This window comes from Rhinolophus hipposideros (genome assembly GCF_964194185.1).
Source record: "Rhinolophus hipposideros genome assembly, chromosome: 4".
In the NCBI taxonomy this organism is placed as follows: domain Eukaryota; kingdom Metazoa; phylum Chordata; class Mammalia; order Chiroptera; family Rhinolophidae; genus Rhinolophus; species Rhinolophus hipposideros.
The window spans coordinates 34,481,181-34,500,494 of NC_138050.1; the positions used below are offsets into that span (position 1 = coordinate 34,481,181).

Sequence of the window (19,314 nt, forward strand, 5' to 3'; positions counted from 1 at the left end):
GCGCGGGGGCGGGGCCCGGGCCGGGCGGCACCACCCCCTCCCGCCCCCGTGCTCGCTCGCCCCCACGTGAGCCCGCCTCCTGCCAGGACGCGCGGGCCAATCCTCGAGGAAGGCGGTGTCCGGCCGCGGCGGCGCCGGGTGTGTGCGCCGCGGACACTCGTGAGCTTGATTTCGCCTGGGGCTCCGCGGGTGGGCGGCTCAGGGACTGCGGGCTTGGGGAGCCTGGCTGAGCGGGACGGAAAGCCGGGCGCTGCCTCAATTCCTGCTTTCCCTGGAAGACCCAACCTCAGGGTCTGAAGCTGCTCCTAAGCGGAGTTCATCTAAGGGGGAGGGGGGGAGTCTTTGTCCCGTGTTTACTTTTCATTGAGAAGAATTTGTAAATAAGAAAACAATTATAATAAAATACAGTTATGATAATGACACATAGACGCCCGGATGAGGGTACTTTGTCAAATCGTACTATTTCACCAATGAAAATCACAGAGGTTTTTAAAAACGTGCAGTTGATATTTTGAAAACTCCAGTAATGTGAATACGTAGTAATGGTTGTTTGGAGGTGGGCTATAAGGAAATGACATTTGCTATTTCCAAGAGAATAAATTACACAATCAAGGTTCCTCATGTTGTGCTACCTACTGTTTAGGAATCTGATAGATTGAAAGCCATGATGTGAAACTGTTCATTTTAATCCAAAAGGATGCAAAACAGACACTGAATTTCAATAATACACAGAGTGTGTACTATTTTTGTTTGATAGAAAAGTCTATTTTGTTTATAACTGTGGTAAATATCTCTTTATTTATTAGTAAGTAACACTGTTAGCTTTGGTAAAGTGCCAGATTCCTATTGATGCATTACACATAAATTTTTTATGTCATGTTCTAAATCATTCTTAATTTCTTTAAGACATGTATTCCCAAAGAGAATCTCATTAAATGTTTGGGGCTTCCCTCCAGAAAATGACACATGTCGAAAATCTCAGTGATCATTTTCGAAGTTCATGTACATCATGGAGCCATCAATGGACCACATTAAACAAGTGGACGTCTAAATAGCACCATGGTTTCAAAGGTATCATCTGTTTTAGTAAGTAACCTGAGTAATAGAGACTCTGTCAATATAAACTTATTTTTACAGTAAATAGCAGATGCCATAGGCAAATAATCATTAACAACATCAAGGGAAATACTATTGACTCTGCCACCAATTTCACTCAGCCCCATAAGGGCTTGGAGGCATTACACAAGAGTGTGAAGATTCACGACTCAATAAACTTTTTTCTCATTTCTAAGGATGAGGGATCTGATCTAAAATTTTTCACCTTTTTTTAATAGAGGTTATTTTTAAATTTAAGAAACTATTCCCTCGCATATTTTTATTTGAATACCCTGAAGGGACAGTTTGTGATTAGGCTGCAGCACAATGATTTGGAGTAAACTATTTGACATTTAGAAACCAGCAATTTAGCCAAAATACCAATCTCTGAGTTTATCTAGTAATCTGCCCATCTGATGTGGGTACTTCCTGAAACAAAAACACACTGTGTTCCTGTGTGTGAATAAAAAAATGATTTCATCTCTAAGCAAAAATGAGTAAGTCCTTTCTAACAAACAAGATGTTTGACGACTATCTGAACACACTAGAGTCTTTGACTTACATATTTCTTTTCCTGTTTGAAATTATTGATTAAGTGTGAATCCTGTATCTGATCTTTGGTTATTTCCCAACTTTTAAAATGAGTTTTGATGTAGAAAGAAGAGAATGTTTTCAGATCTAGTATGAGTCTCTAAAATGGACTATGACAGATGAGGGAAAATAGAATGGACTATTTAGAAACAAAATATTTGAAATGAATTAAGCTATTTTGACTTCATCTTCATTTGCATTGCCTTTTGCATTACTCTATTCCTGCTAGTTGGAATGGAATTAGTATCTTCTTAGCTAAGTAATGCTTTCACCACCCCCCCACCCCCACCACCCCCACCCCTGTTTCCCACCTCCCCCTCTCAGAAATACCTCAATCACTTTCGCTGTCATCTGTCAAGCTTCTGGTATTCTTAGGAATGAAAACAGAAAATCCAATTTAGTCATTTTCAGCAGGAGTAACCTAGATCATCATCTTCCAAAGATTTCAGAAGCATTTATGTATATCTGAACTCCTAAAGAAATTGCAGGGATTTTCAAGGGACTTTTGTAGCTGAATAAATTTCACACCCTGTACTCCTACACTTGCCAAATACAACCCAAAGTAAAGCTCATGTCCATGAGTAAGGGATTTCCTTTAACTTTCAAGACTGAATGAGTTGATTCTCATTAGTTCTAATTTTGACTCCATTATCTTGGAGCTATTTCAGCAAAGACAAAAAAAAATCCGCTTTTTTTCTTTTTTTGCTGTTGTTGTTGTTTTTGTTTTTTTCATATGGATGGATACTAGATACTGATGCTTGTGTTATAATCGAATAGGCTTGAAAGAGAAACAGGATTCTATTGGAGTTCCAGGCCTCTAGAGTTTCAAGGGTTTTCAGGCCACTGTTGTTTTCCACCCCCGTCCCCCTTTCAAAAATGTGTAAAAAATTAAAGACAACTTTCCACTGGACACATTCTACATTTACCCATCCTTTAAGGTAAACAATAAAATATTGAAAAAGTGGTTGAAAAATATAATAAGTCCTTATAATGACAAATTATCTTTTAAATTATTTTTTTCTGCTCGTCTTTTATCTAAAACCAAATAATGGTTTCTCCATGGTTTTCCGTCCTGCACTGCTCTCCCTATGAATTTCCCTGCACCCTTCACTTAACTTATTTCTGGGTTTTCTTTTCCTTGGCCATTAATCAAGAATCGCTTAGAGCTCCACCGACTCTGCTGGTCTCTGTTTCCTTCTGCCAGGATTCCTGCTGGGTCTGTATCTCCTCAAAAAAGTCAGCTTTCTCAATCCAAATACCTTCAGTCAGTCTGTTGGTCTAAGGATTGGAAACTGGGGGTTTAGAAAAGAGCTCAACTGATATAAATCCTTCTCTTTCTTCCTTCTGCCTTGACAAAGATTCTAATTGCTCTAGAAATTGCTTCCTAACCATGTCCAATGGACTTTTCTCAGTTCACATCTGCCTCAAATTCTCTACTTCCTCCCCATTTTTGTCTAGAAATTGTCTTCTGCCTTGGCTCCCATGATCTCTTTGTTTTCTTTCTACCATCCTGATAACTTTTTGTCCTGCCTACTAACTATGGAACTGTTAAGATTAAATTCTTGAATCATTCTTATCTCCATCCACCTTCGCAATCTTAGTTGTTATCCATTCCTAAGGCTCAGCATTGGTTCCAAAAGCTACTTTGCCAGACCTCATCTTTCATTCTTGCTCTAAATTGTGTCTCTGGTAAGATGAACTTTCCAGAACCTGAAATTATATGGTTGAAAATAAAACTAACTCTTTCTTAGACTGGTATCTCTCTATTGTCCTTCTTAATATTCTCCTGGTATTCCAGGTGCCTTAAGTTATTGTTTACTACTTTCTCTCCTTTACTTTTTTATGTTCCCTCAGTCATAAAGTTCTGCTACTATTCCTCCATTTATACTTCATCACAGATACAATTCTTTCTCTTGATTTGTATGAATTCACTACCCTAATCTCTATTCTCATCATCTTAAGATAAGTTATTGCAGTCTTCTGAAAAACTCACTGTATCTTCTCATTGGTTATAGAATGAAACTAAACTCTTCTATCATATAAAGTCTCCATCAACTGCCTCAGTACATTTTCTCAACTTATCTTTTAGACCTGTGCTGTATATAGTAGCCATTAGCCATATGTGGCTCTTGAGCAGTTGATTTGTGGCTAATCCAAATTGAGATGTGCTGGAGTAAAATATACACTGAATTTCAAAGATTCAGTACAATTAAAATCATGTAAAAATGTCTCATTAATTTTTTTGCATATGGATTACATGTGGAAATAATGTTTGGGATATATTTATTGGGCTAAGTAATATATATCATTAGAATTATTTGCACCCATTTCTTTTGACTTCCTTTCAGAGAAACTGCTAGACATTTTTAAGTTACAAATGTGGCTCACCTTCTCTTTCTATTGGACAATGCTGCTTTAGATATTGGATAAGCCTATTCTGAGCTAGGCTCAATGCAACATACCAGAGGCCTTTTTTACAAGGAAAGAATGATCCAGACTTCGCCTACCCTTTTCAAACCAGCTGGGGAGATAAGATTGGAAAGTCAGTGATTGATACAACAGAGGGTAAATGCCAAATGGCTGAGGCATCCTGTGGGTGCTTAAAGGAGAGAGATCCTTAAAGGTTACAGATGCCTTTCCTGAAGAAGTGGAATTTCAAAAGATCCTTGAAAGACAGCGAGTATTTCCTTTTTGCAGCTGTATAAGAAAGAGAAAGGCATTCTGGGTCAGAGGAGGTGGCAAAGCACTGAGTGTGCTTGGGGTACAATGTATAGACCAATTTATCTGGGGTGAGTGCCATGCCCCGACAGGGACTTGGGTCTACACATATCCTGTCTCTGTGCACTCAATCACCTCCAGAATGATGTCTTGCTTGCTTTTCATCCATCTCTATCTCATTGCTTTCTTCCAGACTTGGCCATACTCGGAACCCGAAACTAGAAAATAAAGGCCCATGCATGTTGCCAGCCATATCTTTGCACTGCTTCTGACTAAGCTTCCAGAAAGCATGCTTTAAATGTATGTTCCTGGACAATGACCCTACATGGTGTTTTCACTGAGGATACCTTCTCCTTAACTGGGTATACCTTTGAATGGAGAGGCCAACCCATGTAAAGAACAGAACTCAGTGTTTATTTAACTTGCCACCTACCAAGGTTGACCAATCATTCTCATTTTCCCAGGACCATCCCAGTTTTAGCACAGAAAGTTCCATGTTCCAGGAAATTCTTTAGTCATAGGGAAACTGGGATGTTTGGTCCCCTTTACTTACTCTTGTTCCAAGCTCTGACTTTGTTTTTCATTTCTAGTCACTGCTAGAAATTAGCCTCCTGCTAATTTCATTTCTATGACAAAATAACAGAGACAGTGTAATTATGTTTAAAAAGAGTGTGGTTGCTTTCTCTGGCCACCGCAGTGCTGATTTGACAATACTTATTCATAGCTTTGGTTTTGAGATGTGAAAGGCAGGTGTGTGTGTGTGTGTGTGTGTGTGTGTGTGTGTGTGTGTGTTACTATTCTTCATATTAAATTCATTCATTTTCCATTTACAAAATATTGCACAGGGATACTGTCAGGAAGTGTGTCATACGCTCAGTCAAATAAATGAGGGATATTTCAATTCCAAAAAGAGAATAGAAGTCCTACCTGCAAGTAGATTTATCTCTTTACTGGAACCTAATTATCTCTGGCAGTTCCCTGTCACTTCCTCCTGAGACCCTTCCCTCACCCCTTTGAAGCCATGCTTCTCCTATAAGTCCCATTCTAGTTCTCAAGGGCTGTTAGCTAAAAGGCAGCATCAAAATGAAGTGAAAACCCCAAGATGTGAAATTCAGAAAAGCTGGTTCAATTCCAAGTTCTGGCACTAAAAGTGTTGCATGATTACGAAGTCTCTAAGTCCCAAAGGAATGACGGCACAATGGTGGAAGGATAGGCAGTAGATTCAAACTTTTAAGATACTGAACTGAAACCTTTCAGATCATACCATCGATGCCATATATTCGTAAAGCTAGCTATAATAGAATCACCCACCCAAAAGTTCTTGCACAAGTCTTAAAGAATAGCTAAATTGTAATTTCCACTTAGCAACAACTTCTTGCACAATGCTGTGAATTCCAAGTTGCAAAACTTGGGTCTCAAAATACTCATGTGGAAACTGTTCCTGTCTAGCACCTTCCAGGGATTCTCTCTAGCCTCATCAAAATTTAAATTCTTTGAGATCAAACAATGAAAAGTAAATTAACGTCTGGTGGGGGGGGGAAGGGAGAGGGAGAGTTAGGTCCTTGCTCATCATGACTTTGATGTCTTAAACTGTCTGGCTTAGGCTCACAAGATCCATCCCTTAGAAAGCTCTCTGAGTTGGTAATGAGTCCTAAAGACCTCCGGGGAGAAGTGCTTCAGACAATATATTTTAAAAGTTCTCACCTGTTTACTTTTATATTTGGATGGGTACAGATTGATGCCTCCCAGCAAATTAAGGAGACTGTCTCCCCCTTTTCTTGCCCTAGACAGAAAGGTAGAGTCTGTGTTAATGGTGAGCAGTCTGGTCCACCTTGCTTCTTCATACAAGTCAATGTTGGCTTGCTTAGTCACAAGGAGAACACCTGGAGTTATATAGCTGAGTTGAATCTGCCGGCTCTCGTGTGGCTCCTTCCCTAGTCTCGACTATCAAATTAGACCACAGTCTGCAGGGCAACTGCGCATCTTCTCCAGAAGTTTTAGAGGAAACTTGCCCTTTTGTGCTTTTACATGGAACTGGATAGACAGTTTGTACAGCCAGGCTACACCTGAGTAAGATGCTGGCCTAATCGCAAGAGATCATGAAATAAAAAGGCACATGCATGTGACCAGCACATGCGGCAAAGAACACAAATTAATCCTACTGGTTGCTAGCTACACCAAATATATGATATGAGAAAAAACTTGTCAACTGCATTTTTCCCTGTGAAATGGGGGAGATAATATTACTTTAACTTCTCCAAAAGATTGTAAGGAGAGACATAAGTAAGCAAAACCACAGGGAACAACTTAAGTTATTAAGGTTTTGCATCAATTCACACCCCCATCAGTCTGAAATTTAGTTCCAGATACCATTTAAAGTTTAAAATCTAACTCTTAATTCTCAGGTTATAGACATAAATCATGTAATACAGCAGTATCTTTAACATTAAACTGAAACAAATAAACCAAGGTTTTAAAATAAGTGACTCTTTTTTTTGAGAATTTTTTAAAATTAGTTTCAGGTACACAAGACAACGTTATACTTAGACGTTTATCATTTATATCCCTCACACTGTGTGAACCACCCCCATCCACTATCCCTCTGACATCGCACAGAGCCATTACATTTCCACTGTCTATATTCTTAATGCTGTACTCTGCTTCTTGTAAGTATATACATACATACATACATACATACATACATACATATATATATATATATATATGTATATATATATATATATATATACGTATGTATATAAAATTGGCATTCATTATTGTTCAGCTTCAGGTATACAGTGCAGTGATCAGGCATCTACATCATCCCTGAGGTGGTCTCCCAAATGGGACAATTGTCCATCGGATACCCTACAAAATCTTTACATTATTGATTACATTCCCCAAATTAATTTTCAAAACCCCGTGGCCATCTGTGGTTACCGACTGTTTTCTAATCCCCTCACCTTCCCCCTTATCCCCACACCCCTGCCCATCTAGCAACCCTCAGTTTTTCCTCTATGTCTCCAAAACTATTTCTGATTAGTTCATTCACTAATTCTCTTTAGATTCCACATATAATGAGATCATATGGTATTTGTCTTTCTCCGTCTGACTTATTTCACTTAACATAATGTTCTCTAGGTCCATCCATGTTGTTGCAAATGGTAAGATTTCTTTCTTTTTTATGGCTGTGTAATACTCCATTGTATAAATGTACCACAGTTTCTTAATCCAGTCATCTACCGATGGGCATTTCGGTTGTTTCCGTGTCTTGGCTATTGTGTATAGTGCTGCAATAAACATAGGAGTGCATAAAGATTTTTGAATTGGAGTTTTGGGTTTCTCTGGATAGATACCTAGGAGTGGAATTGCTGGATCATAGGGTAGTTCCATTTTCAGATTTTTGAGATACCTCCATACTGTTTTCCACTATGGCTGCCCCAATCTGCAATCCGACCAACAGTGCACAAGCGTTCCCTTTTCTCCACATCCGCGCCAGCACTTGTTGTTTGTTGATTTATTGATGATAGCCATTTTGACTGGGGTGAGATGGCATCTCATGGTGGTTTTTATTTGCATTTCTCTGATGGTTAGTGAGGTTGAGCATTTCTTCATATGTCTGTTTGCCATCTGTATGTCCTTTTCAGAAAAATGTCTCTTCATGTCTTCTGCCCATTTTTTAATTGGGTTGTTTGTTTTTTTGGAGTTGAGTTGAGTGAGTTTTTTTTATAAATTTGTGATATTAACCCCTTATCAGATATATCATTGGCAAATATCTTTTCCCATTCAGTAGGATCCCTTTTTGTTTTATTGATGGTTTCCTTTGCTGTGAAAAAACTTTTTAGTTTGATGTAATCCCACATGTTTATTTTTTCTCTTACTTCCCTTGATGGAGGGGATATATCAGTAAAAATCTTACTCCGGGTAATGTCTGTGAAGTTTCTTCCTATATTTTCTTCTAGGAATTTTATGGTTTCAGATCTAACATTTAAGTCTTTAAGCCATTTTGAATTTATTTTTGTATATGGTGTAAGGAGGTGGTTCAGCTTCATTTTTTTGCATGTGTCTGTCCAGGTTTCCCAGCACCATTTATTGAATAGACTGTCTTTACCCCACAGTACATTCTTGCTTCTGTTGTCGTAGATTAAATGGCCATATAGGCATGTATTTATTTCTGGGCTCTCTATTCTGTTCCATTGATCTATGTGTCTATTTTTATGCCAGTACCATGCTGTTTTGATCACTGTAGCCTTGTAGTATAATTTGATGTCATGTATTGTTACACCTCCTACTTTGTTCTTATTTCTCAAGATTTCTGAGGCTATCTGGGGTCTTTTATGTTCCCATATAAATTTTAGGATTATATGTTCCATTTCTGTGAAAAATGTCATTGGTAGTTTGATAGGAATTGTGTTGAATATGGATATGGTCTTAGGCAAAAAGTGACTCTTTTAAACCAGATTAATTTGCCAAGCAGCCCTTCAACAGTGGTTCATGGTTGGTGCCACTGCCACGGGTCAGCAGCAGTGATGGCCAGAACGTGACCCATGATCCACTAATACTGAAAGGACTTCAGCACACTGGTCGTGCTGCTTCCCCTTTTGCTGGCCCTGTGTTGACCTTCTTTCTAGCATTCTTACGGTTCGGGGATCCTTAGTACAAACAACAATTAGCAGAAGAAAAATAGGAGAGGAGAGAAAAATCTTGAAATTACAGCATTTTAATTTTAAATTCTCAATCATGTTGCAGTCTATGTAGGTATGTGATAATTATTGAAAGTATGCAAAAATATGTTTGCATTTGTTATGAAATACATCTAAGTATGGGTCTCAGGAAAATCTACTCGGCCCCCAGTTCCAATGCTGCAATTTCAGCCTCCCACAGGCCAGGCAGATAACACCAAACTGAATCTAGTTGGGCATCTGATAATAGTGAGATGGAGAGAGAGAGGCTATGGAACTGAGAAATCATTCAAATACAAAAATTTAAAAACACTTAGCGAGATAGGCAATACACAAATACAGGCTGTATTAGGCCTCTGGGCTGCAAATTTTCAACATCTGTTCTAAAGGTTACTCATATAATCATGCAGTCAATTGAAATCATTAATTAAAATTATTTTTTAAACCGATTCGCTACAGGCTTAGTGGCTATTCATTTTCTGTACTATTCTAGTATGGTATTCCCTTTAAGGTACTGTTTTGTTTGTTGTTTTTTAAACAAATACAAAGTTACTATAAATTTCTTTCAAAAAAGTTACATAAGCATATTTCCCATGAGAAACTCCACTTGTTTGTGTGGGAAATTATACAAAAGAGTTTATTAGCAATAAGATTCTGCATGATCATCAGACTAGCAAAGTAATCTTTTTTTTTAACTGAGTGCATATTCTAATCCTCCTGTATAAATTATGTGAATAAAATCTTTGAAGTACTGTTGAAGAGGTAATCTTGGCTAAATTGAACTTGACAGTGCCCCTTTATTTAGTTCCAACGTGATTAGACTTTAAGGCGCATATAGAATCACAGAGAATACGGGTTTAAAATATGATTCAATGAGTACATTCCAGCATTAGATAAAGCAGCTTGGGACAATAAAACCGGTATTGAATAAAAGCTTCAACAGTCAAAATTGAACATTTCCTTTTTTATTTGGTTGGGAACGTGCAGTTTGATAGAATGTTTCACATCATTTTATACTTAAAAAGGGCTGGCAGGAATATTTAAGGGGGTAAACATTTGTTTTTCCACTGTATGTTGTAGACCCATAAGGTCTGGCTAGCTTTGCCCTGTATAACCCCAGGAAGTGTCATTCATGTGGACGACAGTGTGAAAGGGTTTAGGCAGAGTATAATTGACACAGCCTTCAAAGCAGCTTCATTGAGGATTCAAGGGTGAAACAAGCTGTTCCACATGGTACAATTCTTAAAGAACCGGAATTTGTCCTTTTAAGTACCCACATTTAAAATGCCTGTGTGTATGTATGTATTTATAAATAAGTATTTCAAATGGATTGTTAAAACTAGCATGCGATTTCCTGGACTCTTAAAGCAACTGTGCAGAAGACATTTTCTTGTACCTTTGGGTCGTGATGATGAGCGTGTAAGTGATCAGAACACTGTTTTATACTATGTATACGTCACCGCAATGGTTCCTGAAGTGTGCGTGGCTAACGATCACCTCGATGGTGTATTAAAAATGTTCTTGACAAGTCTTTAAAGGAAGGACAACTAGCTAGAACACTTCATTTGGGTTTTCCCAGAAACAAACACTGAGACAAGGATTTTACTGCCAGAAATTTATCTGGGAGGAATAAGGGAATAGGGGATTAAGATAGCAAAGGAAGGAAGCTAATGAAAGATGTGTTATCTAGAAAAGTATTACATTGATAAGTGGTGCTTAATCCTTTGGGAAACAGGGTAGATGATCTAACTCAGAATTATCTCACTGAGGGAGAGAGAAATGGGACAATTTCCATCAAATATGGTGCAGCACTTCTCCTGGGGGCTGTTGACTACCCCAGAACATGGGTAAAAGTGCATTCATGACCAGAGAAAGCTCCTACAAAGGGATGTAAGACATAGCTTTCCTTGCCCTTATTACATAGTAGTAACCCTGTATCTCCATGTTAACCAGGGCTTCCTTCTTTGCTTTGCTTATTCGTCTTCTGGAATAAGAAGCTGAAAACGACAAGGAAAAGAACTCAAGATTCCGCGGAGCCCTTACGCTGTTCCCTCACAGAATGATTCCTCTCCTTCCCAGGAATGAGGACCTTTGGCCCAGCAGAGGCAAAGGTTGCAGAACTGGGAAGCACAAAGTCCCCAAGTCATTACCTGACCTGTGTATTTTAAATTAAATTTAAATGGGGTATGACAGGGACCACAGTCCCTGTATTCTACCATTCTGCTCAAGACGTGAAATTCCTCTTGATTTATTATCATGGATGGTGGAGGCATTTTCAGCAGACTTTCATTTGGTCTTTCATAACATATAACTTACTCTGTAGGTCAAAGAACCAGGTGTTTATATGTATCAGAACTTATCCAATTATACACTTCAAACACGTACAGTTCATTGTATTCCAAGAATACCTCAATAAAGCTGAAAGAGAAATAAAGAATTGGACTTTATTGAGACTGAACTGAATTGAAACTGCTCTAATAAGGTTCTTGAAAAGTTATAGAATCGGACTGAGAGAAAATTGAATTACTCGGCAGAAATGGGGTCGTATAACAAACACAGTTGGGGGGGATTGTTCTTCTATATATTTTAGTGAGTTGAGACTTTGCAATATATTAGTTATAAAACCTGCCGTTCACTTGCAGTCACCAAATGCTTCAGCCAACCCAAAAACCTCATCATCCTATATCTTGACAACCCATTGTTAGTTCTGCTAGTACATTTACAAAGTCTCTTGACTGATGCATCATGGGTTTGGGCTTCTGAATTAATCTAATTTCTTTTCTCTCTGAGTTCTGAGATAATCAAGATACAGACACAGAAACTGGGGTCAAATATTAGCTTTGATTTATTATAATGGAATTGGTGAATATAGCTTGGAACTAAGGTCCTAACATTCCCTTATGAGTTGAACTTATCCTACCAACACTTGGACAGCTGCATTTCCTCCTTGCCTCTCTCCTCACCCCTCCCCAACCCCAAGGCAAAGATAATTGTAGTAGATTTACATGAAGAAGCAGGAGCAGAGGGAGAGGGAGATTCTGTCTAGGTACTAAATATGTCACTGGAATAAGCTACTTGAGAAAATGTTGGTAATTTAGAAGTTCATTATCATTACAAGCTTCAAGGTGATCAACATTAGGAAGCGTATTTTTGAATTACAAACTGTCCTCTGTAAATAAGTCAGTGGATAGCATCCAGGTGCTATTCTTTTTTTTAATTTGCTGCACCCATTCCTAATAATAACACTAATCTCAGTGCATTTTTTTTCAGTTGATATCTAGTTCACAAAATAGTCTTTAACTGCAATATATCTTCTCCTATAGCAAAGTTGTCAAGCACATTTCCCTCACATACATGTCAAGAACTCCACATCAGTTATTTAAGAGCAAAGTGAAATATGATAGATATGAAGACATGCAGAGTTGTTCTATCATTTCAAAACGGATTGATGCAAAAGTATTGCACAATTTGCACATTTAATTTAGAGTATTCAACTCTATGCATAGAGAGGAAGTGAGAGAGATTGAGAGAGAAACAGAAAGAATAGTACAGTTCCACCTACTCTTCTACTCCATGTGTTTATGCCTCAAATTAATCATGAAATAGGGGCTGAGAGTCTGTTCTTCATTCCTAAGCTGTTCTACGATCCCATGTGTCTCTCATTCCACTGCACTAAGTGGTTATTTTGCACATCAAGAAATCTATCTAATGAAATCCATCTAATTCATCCAATGTCAACCAAAGTAGTAAGGATCTGTGCCAATGTGGCAGAAAAACTGATTTTGTTGTATTAAGTAAGAGATCGTTTGTCTTTGAAGTGGTAACCATTGACATCCCATCACCACCATCCTAAGAGATTTTCAAGGGGAATGCTTTTCCTTTGCTTTCTATGCCCATCTAACTCAACCCCTGGATGCCTTTGTAATATTTACCATTGACCGTGTCATTTAGTAAAAGGAGTTTGGGAGGAGCTAATTCCGTTTTCTCTCTGAGCATAATATTTGCCTTCAACTTTGTTTGTAGTTGGTTTGCCAAACTTGTTGACGTATCTGTGAGGTCTACCTGTTTTTTTCTCTCTCTAAGAAGTACAATTTTGAATATCTTTGTATTTTGTTCTCGTCTCTATGTTTAGCAACAAAACTAATCAATTTTATACCAGAACGTATTATTTTGTGCTTGTCATGGAAATAGATTTACCAGATGTGCCACTGTACTTTTTCTTTTAATGATATGCAAGCTCCCATGGCTTCCTGACAGTCTTTGACAACATCTTATAATAAAGAGTGTCCTGGGGACTAGAGGTGACAGGATTGCTAGTCTAATAAAAAGTTTTCAGATATTGATCTTTCTTATTTACTTCTGTTTTGCAGCTGGTTATGTAAAATCATCTTTCAGGTTCCTTTGTCCCAGCACACACTGGTTGATACTCTGCATTCATGCTGGTTGTGTTGTGTTCTCTATTTACACTTATGATATACTTGGAATTTGATGTTTACATATTATTTTATTCTTTAGTAAATCATGCTTGGGCAGTCAATTCCTTTATATGATTAATTATAAAAAGGAAATATAATCATCAAAGAAGAAAAACTCTACACACATTTCTCTGGCCTGTACTCTCCCATTGAAATTCACTGGTGATAAAACAAATATAAGCTGCAACATATTCAACACTCTTACAAGTATGTATGTCATGTAGGGTCTCTGGTCTCGCTCCTGGCACAAGAATGCAGGATATGGTGAGGCCAAAAAGGAACATCAATGGAGCCATGGATAAGGGGTTCATACCACTATATTCTTGATGGCGGCTGGGTTGGAGATACAGGAAGCAGGCTCCACACTATGCACAATCCATAGCCCACTTCTCTGCCAACCAACCGACCCCCAAGCGGCAGTAATATTAGTGGCCAATGGCTAAGCAGTAATAGCTGATGGCCACCCAGCCACAGCAATGGCCATCCGATTACAGCTGATGGCCATCTTATAACTGAGCCAGCACCTTTCCAAGTGAGGCCGAGAGCCTGGAAAGTGCTCTCCGGGACTCTGTCCCCACAATGTACCTATGTGATCAGGTAAGTGGCTTGGATTAGATAACTTCCTAAGATTATTTTTATTCTATGGTTCTACTATTATCTCCAAGAAAATGAGGCAAGTGGTAATCCAACATGTCACAAGACAGCAGAGAACCTAGGATTTGTGTTCTTGTTGTTGTGGTCTCCCTATTCATTGGTAAACCATGCAGGTGCATTGAAAAATTGAAAGCAGGGTTTCTGGCATGACCCAATACAGCTATTTCATTCCACACAGAAGTATATAGAGACCTAGATAATTTATTTTTATTTATTTTATTTATTAGTTTCAGGTGTACAAAACAATGTAATAGCTAGACATTTATCATTTATATTCCTCACACAGTGATAACCCCCCTGCCCCCATCTACTACCCCTCTGACATTGCATACAGACATTACATTTCCACTGAGACATAGACAATTTAACTGTCTTCCAAAAAAACCATCACGGTAGTTAGTGGTAGAGCTAGGGAAAAAATCCAGACTAGATATCATGATTTTTCCATTATTATTTTGCTTCTCAAAGCAAGTCCCATGACATTGCTTATATGTAATGGAAATTCTCTGGAAGTTCCCCCAGCCAACTGGATGTCTTGAGAAGAATGTAAACCTTAGGAGAGATACATCACGGATGCATCACTGCTTGTGTAATGAAGGTGGCAGGTGTCCAGTGGGTCAAGGTTGAAGCAGTTGGCAGGAGAGTAGTATCTGCCTCAAACATGCTTCCCCACTGGACAAATATAGGAGTTCAGTACTTAGGACAACTTGTCCTTTGACCTTGTGGTTTCACAGACGTGAGTAGAAATGTAGCTAGAGAGGCAGCAAGACAGTGACCTGTCAGTTGTCAAAACCATTTGTCAACAAGATGAAATGTGTCCCAAGCCTGCACAAGTTCAAAAGTACACAGGGTACATTACTAGAAAAGACAAATTTTCTAACATTGCTTTAGGCATCCTAATATAATGCTTGATTATTTTTTCTAAGAGATGAAAAAGATGTATTTTTTAATGCTTAGGAAAGCTTGGGTTATGTCTCTATGGTTGGGGGAGGTTAAAACAGAATGTCATACAAAAGACAAAACTTTACACAAAACTTATGGGAAAAGAAAGTAAGGCTAAACTGTTTGATCATATGTCCCAGCTGGCAGCCCTGTGATTAGCGATGTCAGGGGGTGTGTGGAGGGGTGTAGCTGGAGAGCTGCAATCATTGCTTTCTATCTGGTGTTGACATAGGTGTCAAAAACCAGTTGACAGCTTGATATGTTGGGTAATTCTTGTGATAACCGAGTTAGGCAAATACCTAAGTGAAAAACAGACTGTAAGTGTCCACTAGCTGCAATGCCCAGAGTCTGATGAGGTTTTATTCCTTGTATTGCATACACTTTATCCCAGAAGATGGTCAGGATAGGGTGGTGCAGGTGACATATACTTTCTTATTCAGAGATCCACCATTTTGACAAGTTCTCATTTATACTGTTAACTTCAGCTTGATGAAAATAAATATTAGGCTAATATTAAATAATTTTGTAGGAAAATGTATAAAGGGCTAACAACTTTCCTTAAATTAAATATTAATAGTGGTAACCTGACTTTGTGTATGCAAAAGGGACTGTCATGGCACCTCTACAGGGGTTTGAACATAAAAATTATGGTTGATCTCCTATGACCATAGAGTTAGCTATAACAATCATTTCAAGAACATGTGTTTTTATATTTCTCTGGAGAAAAGTAAACCTCTCTAAAAAGAATGAAGGATACATACACAGGCAATTTTTTTTCTTTTTGAGTACAAATAAAATTTTACTTATAAGAAAGAAAAGCAATACTATGCAATTCTAATCCACAGTTGATTTTATGTCTGGCACTTAAAAATTAAATTTTGTAATAAAGGAATAATGAGTTATTTGGGTTTTGAGGGTTTTTCTTTAAATAAAGTGTGAGGTCTTAAAATGCTTTGAAAATTCTCGATGCAACTGCATTGATCATCAATCAGGTCCTAGAGAAATATGGGACTTTTTAAGCACCATAAAAGCAGATAAAACTTACACAGTCAACTTTCTAAGAGTTTTTAATTGAAAACAATCAATCAGATTAATGTATAGAAAAATTCAGATATAAAATTCTACAGCAAACTGAGGGATAATATGGCAAGATCCACATTCCTGAACCTCCTTTCAAATGCAATATTGATTTTTGATAAATAAAATTGTATTCTCCTATCCATCCACTAACCACTAAAGGAAACAGGTATAGTCAACTTCACTTCCACTTAAATTAATAAGTCTGAACACAGGACTTTTTTTTTTTTTTTTAGTTTTATGTATTCGATAGAGAATCATAAGCAATGCAAAGGTCATCCCTAAAGCCTGAGGTTATTAAATGAGGTATGTCCCCAAATGAGACATTAAAATAGAAAAAGTAAAATTCAGAACTGTGCCAAGTTTTTACTAGAAATCATTAAGGATACAAATGAAAAGGTTTTCATTGGGTCTGATTGAGAGAAAAACTGTTTTAATTTTCCCAGAACACAGTTTGATAACCACTGTTCCACTTGATTTTTAAGCTCCTATGTATTACAAAGCAAACAAAATCCATATGTTTCTGATTCACTTACACTCAACACATCAAAATGTATTTGCATGAGCTTCTTGAAGTCAGAGCAGTTTCTAAACCAGACGTTATCCTTATGAAATGGAACTCTAAGACAGAATTGTACTTAAATATATAATTAGCTTTAAACTATCTGAAGAATTTCATTAAACTCATGTGGCTTAACATACATCATTAACCTATCTCTTGGAAATGGGCAATCGGTACAAAATGCTTAGCCAAATAAATCCTCACTACTCCTTTTGCCCATTGCCTTTGTGCTTCCATTGTTTTTCAAGGGACACAGAAGGAATTTGGCCTGAAAAAGAGAAATCTGTTCTCTCCTAAAGGAACATAATGTATTCGATTACTTTTCTCTCTAACTCTTCATGTAAACAATGCTTGTCAGCTATGGAGTTAAGTAACTCTCAGTCCCAGTTGTCTGTTAGGCTTTTATTCAGGGGATTTTGGTCAGACTTTGATTATTGTTAATAATTACTTAAAGTGTTAGCCTCATGAGGGAGGATTCTGTTCTTTGGTCTTGCAGTCCCACATCGGGCACACAACCAGGTACAAAAGACTTTTAGTTGAAGGAATTAATATGGCTGGTCTTGTCGAAGTGACTGGCACATTGCCCTTTGTTTCTTGATCCTTAATAGTGTATACATGGCCCTATATCAATTTATTTTAAGTAGATATGCTTGGAGAATAACAGAGATATAACGGTATTGGGTTTTGCAGAGCACTTAAACTATTTTAACTGTTCAGGTCATTATAGCATCAAAAATTCTTCAGGCACCTTTCAAAGTTGTTGTGTGACAACCAAAGTGGGATTAAGGAGAGTTACCAAGAAAAATCCACTAGACATCTTATGGTGGCATCAATCACGTTCCATTGTAACCCCTGAGAGAAGTGTCTCCCTTAAAGACAATGCTTCTAGGACTAGGGGTTTCTCTGTCATTTTTTTCTCCAACCTGACGGTGGCCGGAATTCAGCCCCAACACAGCCAGCAGTATGTGGACTTTTCAGGCAAGGACTTCATAAAATACATATTTGCTAGGTGATCTCTTTTCTCCATTAAGCTTATTCCACAGATGACCCCACAATTATTTTCCAGTCTGTTCTAAAGGAGATTTGGTTATTAAATCCTTTCCTCTCAGCAGGGCTTAAGGTGGCAGTGAGATGTAGAAAAAAACAAAGTATTTAAGGTCACATAGACCTGGGTTCCAAAACGAACTGTGTTACTTTTGGTAAATGGTTCAACCTCTCTGAACTTCAATTGGGTTATTTATTTTTAAAAAAATTTTTATGAAATTTATTGGAGTGACATGGGTTAGAAAAATTATATAGGTTTCAAGTATACATTTCTATAATATTTTGTCTATATATTGCATTGTGTGCTCATGACCCAGAGTCAGTTCTCCTTCCATCACCATGTATTTGATCCCCTTTACCCTCTTCTACCCCTTAACCTCTGGTAACCTCTGGTAACCACTAAACTGTTGTCTGTGCCTATGCTTTATTTTATTTTTAAAAGATTTTTATTAAAATATAGCTAACATACAATCTTATATTAGTTTCAGGTATACACAACAGTTATTCAACATTTATATATCTAAAGAAGTGATCACCATGATAAGGACAGCAACCATATTGAATATAGTCAGTTTGGTTATTTCAAATGCAATTATGTAGCTGGCTTAAGGATTGTAACAAGAATTAAATAAGAAAACATACACAGTTCCTAACACATAATTGATTCTCATAAATATTAGTTTTATCCTCTCTATTCAACAGTCTGAAGAATATCTTATGTCCCTATAATCTCACATTTATTATTTCTGTGCATACTTAACAGGTACCAACTATGAGCTAGGCTATGAGTTTTGGTTTTCAAATTGAGTGGAAGAGAAACATTAAACAATTACATAAATGAATATGTATTGATGAATTACAACATACCGGAAGAAAATGTACAATATTGTAAGCACTCTTACGGTCAGACACCTATCTCCTGGTAAATTTGCTCATTTCCAGGGAAATATCTGGATTCATAATACCTGAATTTCCATGGTCTTAACTGCCCTCACATGTTATGCCTTCAAATCATATTTGATTTTTATGAAGTGGGGAGGGATCAACACTTGTGTTCGTCAGACCTATAAAAACACATGCAGAGGGATCCATATTAAAGCATTAAAATATAAAGAGATACTGACATTATCATTACTGTTTATTTATTGTAAACTGCCAAATTAGTAATAGATTTGCATCTGGAAGACTGTACTGCATCTGCTAGCACAAGGGATATGTTATAGGCAAGATTTTTATTGCCAACATAGAACAGAGGGCAGCCATATTCTATTGCCCAGGAAAGGCAGTGCTCTTTTTTCAGTTTTATTAAGATACACTTTATATATTAAAAATTACACATATTTAATGTATACATTTTAATGAATTTGGAAATATGTATACAATTGTGATACCAACATACTAAACACAGCCATCGCCTCCAAAAGACTTCTTGTGTTCCCTTGCTTTTTATTTTATGATGGTGGTGGTGAAAACC

General features: G+C 37.5%; 1 long non-coding RNA gene across 1 annotated transcript; it reads left to right on the forward strand.

Moving 5' to 3' along the window:
* Positions 1-83: 83 nt before the first annotated feature.
* LOC308496805 lies at positions 84-13,620 on the forward strand. Its single transcript, XR_013993229.1, has 3 exons — positions 84-138; positions 957-1,086; positions 11,040-13,620. It is a non-coding gene; the product is annotated as an uncharacterized lncRNA (long non-coding RNA).
* Positions 13,621-19,314: the final 5,694 nt, after the last annotated feature.